At 36.9% G+C, this 6,813-nt stretch overlaps 1 long non-coding RNA gene across 1 annotated transcript; it reads right to left on the reverse strand.

Annotated features, from left to right (window-relative positions):
• Positions 1 to 3,666: 3,666 nt before the first annotated feature.
• LOC132616980 (uncharacterized) lies at positions 3,667 to 6,145 on the reverse strand. The gene is made up of 3 exons (XR_009573523.1): positions 6,067 to 6,145; positions 5,188 to 5,238; positions 3,667 to 3,854 (listed from the first exon to the last, which is right to left on the reverse strand). It is a non-coding gene; the product is annotated as an uncharacterized LOC132616980 (long non-coding RNA).
• Positions 6,146 to 6,813: the final 668 nt, after the last annotated feature.

A 6,813-nucleotide genomic window follows, 5' to 3' on the forward strand; every position in this document is an offset into this window, starting at 1 on the left:
CGGTAAGCTCAATCATCCCATGAGGACATGTGGAACTTTAGTCCTTGGGTATCACTGGGAGGTGAATTACCATCCTAGTCGTTGTCATGAAGAACATTCCTCAACATTGTCATGGTGGCCTTAAGAATCATGGAAGAAGCCTAACATTTTAGGAGTAAGGACAATATGGAAAACAAGCGTGGGGTCACAACATAGGAATTACCATTATAAAGAGCATTATTATTTATATCACAAAATTCATGGAAGTTGTGGGTCCCTAGTGTTGCTGGGTTTGGGAGCGTTAGGAGTGTCGTATGTAGTTTGACCACTATGGAATCATCATCATCATCATTGAGCATATCTCATCTCTGGCTCATAGGAAAACTCTTAATAATCATGGAATACATAGGAGATACAATACGGGGGTCATGCCTTAGGAAGAAAAGGGACTAGCATCATCAGGTGGGTCTAGCAGCAATGGATAACGTCAAAGAATCATATAAGGATTATTAGTTTCGTAACAATATCATATCATGTGCCTTAGCATCTCTAGACTCGAACTCATCATCATCATTATCATATTCATCACATATCTTTTAACTTTATCTCAAGAGAAGCTCTTTATAACATAGGCGCATACAAGACCAACTCTATCGAGCTTCATGAAGATGGAGTCTTTGAAGATCATGGGAGGTCCACAAAGGATAACTTTCAAGATATGGGAGATAGCTTAGATGGAAGGCTTTAAGAACGTCACATTCAAGATATGGAAGATAGCTTGGGAGGCTATTTGGAGACGGAGGCTATGCATGCAAAAGGGGCTAGTACTTAAATGCAAGCCTTTTTCAAGTTTCATTTCCATGGAAGACATCCAAACAAGGCCCTTACTTCATTAAGGGTATAATTGTAATAGAGCTAGTTGTCTTCCTTATTTTCTTAGTATAAATAGTAGACTAAACATTTCAATAGGGAGTTTTGATGAATGAATGAATATTTTTAGTGTTTTAGGGTTATCTCTAAAGAGAGAAACTTGTGAGAGGCCTTTGGTAGGCTCTTGCTGATTCTTGTGTTGTTGAGAGATTGGTTGCTTAGGAATTCGATTCCCTTGAGGTCAACTTAAGAATTTGGTGTTTCTTTTGATGATAATTTAGAGGTCTTAGTTTTATATAACTTTGGTTGCTAAATTGAATCTTAAGTTGTGTCAAATTATCTATCTTTTCTTTTCCATTTGTTTATCTTCTTAATTTCTCGTTTCCGCGTATCCGTTATTGTATCAATTGGTATCAGAGCCTAAATTAGGTTTGTTTCAACAAATCTAGCTTGGGATTTGATTCAAAAAAAAAATCCACAAAATTCGAAAATAAAAAAAAAATTCAAATCCTTGTTTGTTGTTGATTCTAGTGTTAGATTTGAGTTCCTTAGAGTTTTAGGGTTTCAAATCTGAAGTTTCGAGTCATTCCAAGTTGTTTTGAGATTTTCACCATTGTTGAGTTGAAGAACTTGAAGTGAGTCTTGTTGATTTGAGCAAAATTGCAACTTGAAATCTATTGGGCTTTGTTCTACAAGTGAAGGCGAGCCTAGATCCGAAATTTGAGCGAATTCAGAGATGAATTGAGGGTAGTTGAAATTTTGAATTGTTCTTCACGTTCTTGATCATCTTCATATCTTCATAGGGAAGAAGAAGACCAAAGGGTGAGTTTGATCCAAAATATATTTCCCAAAGTTGTAAAAAGGTGTTTTCTACCCAAAGAAGAAAATACTAGGTTATGTGGGGCCATAAGAGTCAGTCAGCAAATCTAAGAAATTCGTGCACAAATCCCGAGCCAACTGAAGTTTTTCCGAGATCATATTATATGGACGAGTTCCACGAACCATAAAATATTATACGGTCCGTGAAACTCAAGTTTAGGTCCGTGAAAGGCAAGCTGTTTGGGACCAGTTGATAACAACGAGGTTAGGGAGATCCCAAACTTATAATTAAAATATAAGAAGTGCGAAAGCAAATATAGAAAAGAATCTAAAAACTAGAAAATAAAAGATATGGGAAATTCGAAGGAACAATCCACGAATTTCCAAGAACGTAAGTTCTAAAGTCTTGACAAGATCAAAGTAACAACATATAGATTTATAGGAAGAAATCTAACGCCTTTACTTGAGATTACAAATCAAAAACATTAGATTCGGATCCTGACCGCTTTATGAGTAACTTAAGATAACAATTAGTATTTAGAACTAATCTCCTTCGAAAGAATACCAAAAAGAAATCAAAGATATCAAAGAATAAATTATCTTACTACCTTGAACTAAGAACTAGTTAGGTTGAAAGATAAATCCTAAAGTAATGCCACAAAGGTTCAAAAGAACTCTCAATATAATATATTCTTCAAAATCTGATCTACAATGAATGACAATCACCCCTTTATATAGTTGTAAAGAAGGAGTTAGTCAAAATAGAAATAAATGGGAATTATCTTCCCTAGAAGCATAGAAGACTTCCCACACTTGGACCAAGGCAGTCAACATAGATTAAAACAACCTAGAAGACTACCCACACTTGGACCAATACAAGTCAACATAGATTATAACAACAATTAAATATTTATTCTAGAAACTAATATTTGGGCTGCTGGAAACTTCTTCTTTTGGGGCTGATTTGGGCCTCCAAATAAGTGTAAGACTTGAGAAAAAAATCTGAATTGGGCTGGAGCTCTTCTTCCATCACAAGACACTTTTGAATTGTTGATTGCAGCCCATTAAGCTTGTCTTGCAATTTCCTCGTTTGAGATCTTGTCATGGGTCTTCTTGGAACTTCCAAATCATCATCCACGTCCTTCAATAATTCTGAGCTACCATGGATGCTATCATTCCCCTCTTCTTGAGATGAATTCGTCCTCGAATTTAAACCTGCATCAAATAAGGAAAGATCAGAAACATTGAAAGTAGCACTAACTTGATACTCACTAGGAAGATCAAGTTTGTAAGCATTGTCTCCAATCCTTTCAAGGACTTCAAATGGACCATCTCCTCTTGGGTCTAGTTTGGATCTTCTTTTGGCAGGAAAGCTTTCCTTCCTGAAATGCACCCATACTTGATCCCCGGGCTTAAAAATAACAGATCTTCGCCCCTTATTTCTCCTTAAGGCAGTCTGCTCATTCTTCCACTCAATTGCAAGCTTTGTTTGTTCATGAATCTTCTTCATCATTTTAGCCTTCTTCCTACCATCAAGATTAACAATATTATCAATAGGCAAAGGCAGCAAATCAAGGGGGGTGAGGGGATTAAAGCCATAAACAACTTCAAAATGAGACTTACCTGTAGAAGAATGGACAGTTCTATTATAGGCAAACTCTACGATGGCCAAATGTTCTTCCCAAAATGTGAATTTTCCTTTTAGAATAGCCCTCAACATATTCCCTAAAGTCCTATTAACTACTTCTGTTTGCCCGTCAGTTTGCGGGTGACAAGACGTAGAAAATAGTTATTATGACCCGTATTTTTGTCACACCCCGACTTTACTAGGGTGTGATGGGCACCCGACCCCATATCTGGAGCCGAGCGAACCCGCTGACTCTTATTACATAGATAAACTCTTGTATCAATTAAGAAATAAATACATGGTAAGCCCTCCAATATTTTTTTTTCATAAGTAATGTCTATCATCATATGGGACCCGCGATATGAAACGTAATAACATTGTGACGGGTGAAGCCGTCTACCAAGCTGACACTCTATACTCATGACTCTGTCTGCAAAGTCTCTAACATTGAACAAACACCATAGCTCATATACTCTGACTCGGCAGCACTCCAGAACAAGTGGAGCCCGCCAACTCCGCTGGAACATCTTCTATGATAACTGTGGCTCAGCTGGTGTACCTGCGCGGCATGAACGCAGCCCCCGAAGAAGAGGGGTCAGTACGAGTAATGTACTGAGTATGTAAGGCATGAATAGTGACATAATAAAGGAATATACAGTATGAATAATAACGGAATAGACATATGGAGCTTATCTTGGAACAGATGTAACCGGTACATAGGAATGCCTTTCTGCAGATGTCATGCATGCTTAGTTTCTTTTTTAGGGAAACGGTGTTTCTTATTTACATATACAGAAAAATAGAACATTTCAGAAAACGGTGTCCTTCATTTACATTCACAGACGCCGAGTACATCGGCTCTCCCACCCCCCTCCCCAACAGTGTCCCAATATATATATATATATATATATATATATATATATATATATATCACAAATACAGACGCCGTATCCGGCTCTCCCATATCCCGCGTCCGGGCATCCCGCGTCCGGGACGAAATCCAGCTGAATCAGGTGGTGATATAACAGTGGCCCTTCCCTTTTTTCCCCATGTACATATACATATACATATTCATGTTCATATACATATGTCATACAACTGGCATGCATGAGAGCCCAAAGAAGTCATGTGTCCATCGGAGTGACGTAAGGTCGGTGACCTCTGATTACGTTATGGAATACTCATGGTCACTTTGTCTCACCTTGAAGGAACGAGTATTTTAAGGCGAGACTACCAACCGAAAATAGCGTTAAGAGAGAGCATAGAATGAAATCATGGGCATTATATCCGTCCATTCATATTCTTTGAAGTCTTTTAGAAACTAGTGTCATAGCTACGGAATAAAATTAAGGTTCAAGAACTAGTATAACACTTTCATATTCACATTGGATTTTTAGCTCAAGACTCTTAGTCGTGGAATCATTCTTGTCGTACTTATCATAGGCATATTCTCTTTTCTGACATCATCGTTATCATTATCATGATGGAAGTATTCTCGTTGGGATAGGTACAGTACTTGTCATTTGGTAATGGAATAAGGATCGAAGGTTTCTTTTGGATTCAGCTTCAAAGTAAGTCAAGCGGAACAATAAGGTAAATCCGGGAACTAGTGGGCCCACCTCGGATCAAATGAGGCGGCGTACAAATTTACATATATTACATGTCATGGCGTTACTTGTGAGTGTTTTAGGGTAGTCGGGTCCTATTTATGCGAGTTCTAGAGGTTTAGGAAATTCTTCCAACATTTTGCACACTTTTTAATTCAATTCTACTGAATGAAAAAAAGGGAAACTTTAGGTGCGGATTCCGGAGAATAGAGTTGTCCCCGAGGCTCGTATTCGACCTATTATGTCTAAGACATGCCAAAGAAGAAAGGGTGAAGCCTTACATACCTTTTCCGCTCCTTTTTCTTCTCCAAACTCAAGCTCCAAATTCACCAAAATCTACAAATTGGTCACATTTACCAAACCTTAATTAGAGCATTTAGAAGTGGGATTTTAAAGTAACATTTGTCTGCCGAAATTTCGGCAGCATTTCCCCTGTAAATACATCGTCCCCAAGAATCTATCTTGGCCAATTTCAATCAACAACAATCCGGGAATTCAACCCGGCCAAACCAACAACAACACTAGCAATTATTCTAGCAACACTCCAACATTCAATTCTATTTAATTCAATATAATTCACATGACTTTCAAAACAATTCAATCAACATGCTACTTCATCCAACACTTTCCAATTCCAACAAGGACAATAACTACTTAACCCTTCTTTCACATTCAATTACCACCACCCAACTTACAATCTTCCAAACAATGGCTCACTTTCAAGTTCATGAATTATATTTATAGCCTACACATTAACAATATCATTCTTACAAATATAAGAAGCCATAACAAAATCGCACTAACTCCTTCCATAACACACCAACAATTTCATATTCATTTCAAACCATTAAGCCTTCATTTATCATAAAATCCACCACACAACAACAATCAAAATGCTACATAAATTCGATTCATCATATCTCACAACATCACCCCTATTTTCGGCCACAACAACTACACACATATCCTTATAAATTTTCATCCATTTCTACACATTATAACAACAACCAACATACTACATAAAATTAATTCATCATTTCTATACCATGCAACACATTTTCGGCCAAACACCATACATATGCATATTTCATGAATTTCATGGATTCCTTCATTCTACAACACTCATAATCACCCATAACATATAAAAGAAGGTTAAATTCTTACCTTTTCCTTTCATGTTTCCTCTTAGTCAAGGTTATGGATTTGTCCAAGTGAAGGATTTTCTTGCTCCAACAACTCTTCCATGTTTTAGAGGACCTTCCAATTACTTAGAGTACTAGGAGAAAATGTTTTTTCTTGATCAATTCCATGGACTCCATTTTAGCCAACCTTGGCCGAATACTACTATATTTTCTCTTCAAGTTTTTCTTGAATTGGAAGATGAATATTTTGTCTTGCTTGGCCATCTCTCTCTATGTATATATATATATATATAGTTATTATGAACATGTGAGGGGCACATGCCTTTCTCTCCATATTTTTCTAGAAATTTCTTTCTTTTTCTTGAATTTTTCCAAATTGGTCAAAGAAGACTAATGGTCTTCTTATTATATATTCTTTCCACCACTTCTTCTATTTATTTTTAAGTCCCTTAAAATAAGAATATAGACACATGATCCCCTTCCTCCATTTTTGTAGATTTTTTTTGTTTTGAAAATAACAAGAAGACTAAATGTCTTCTTGTGCAAGCTTTGGCCCATGCATCTTTGTAATTTATAATTAGCCCCCATTAAATAATAAAATGTGGACATATACCACATATGCCACACGGCCAACTTGGAATGTTTCATGAACTTTCAAGACTGTTTGTGAAATTCCCATTTTACCCCTAGCCTTCCACAATATTACCATAAGCCATTTTGCGAATTTCTCTTTCTACCCATGGCCTTTCCAACATTTCCATACTAATAA

Source organism: Lycium barbarum, chromosome 11 (assembly GCF_019175385.1).
Source record: "Lycium barbarum isolate Lr01 chromosome 11, ASM1917538v2, whole genome shotgun sequence".
Taxonomy (NCBI): domain Eukaryota; kingdom Viridiplantae; phylum Streptophyta; class Magnoliopsida; order Solanales; family Solanaceae; genus Lycium; species Lycium barbarum.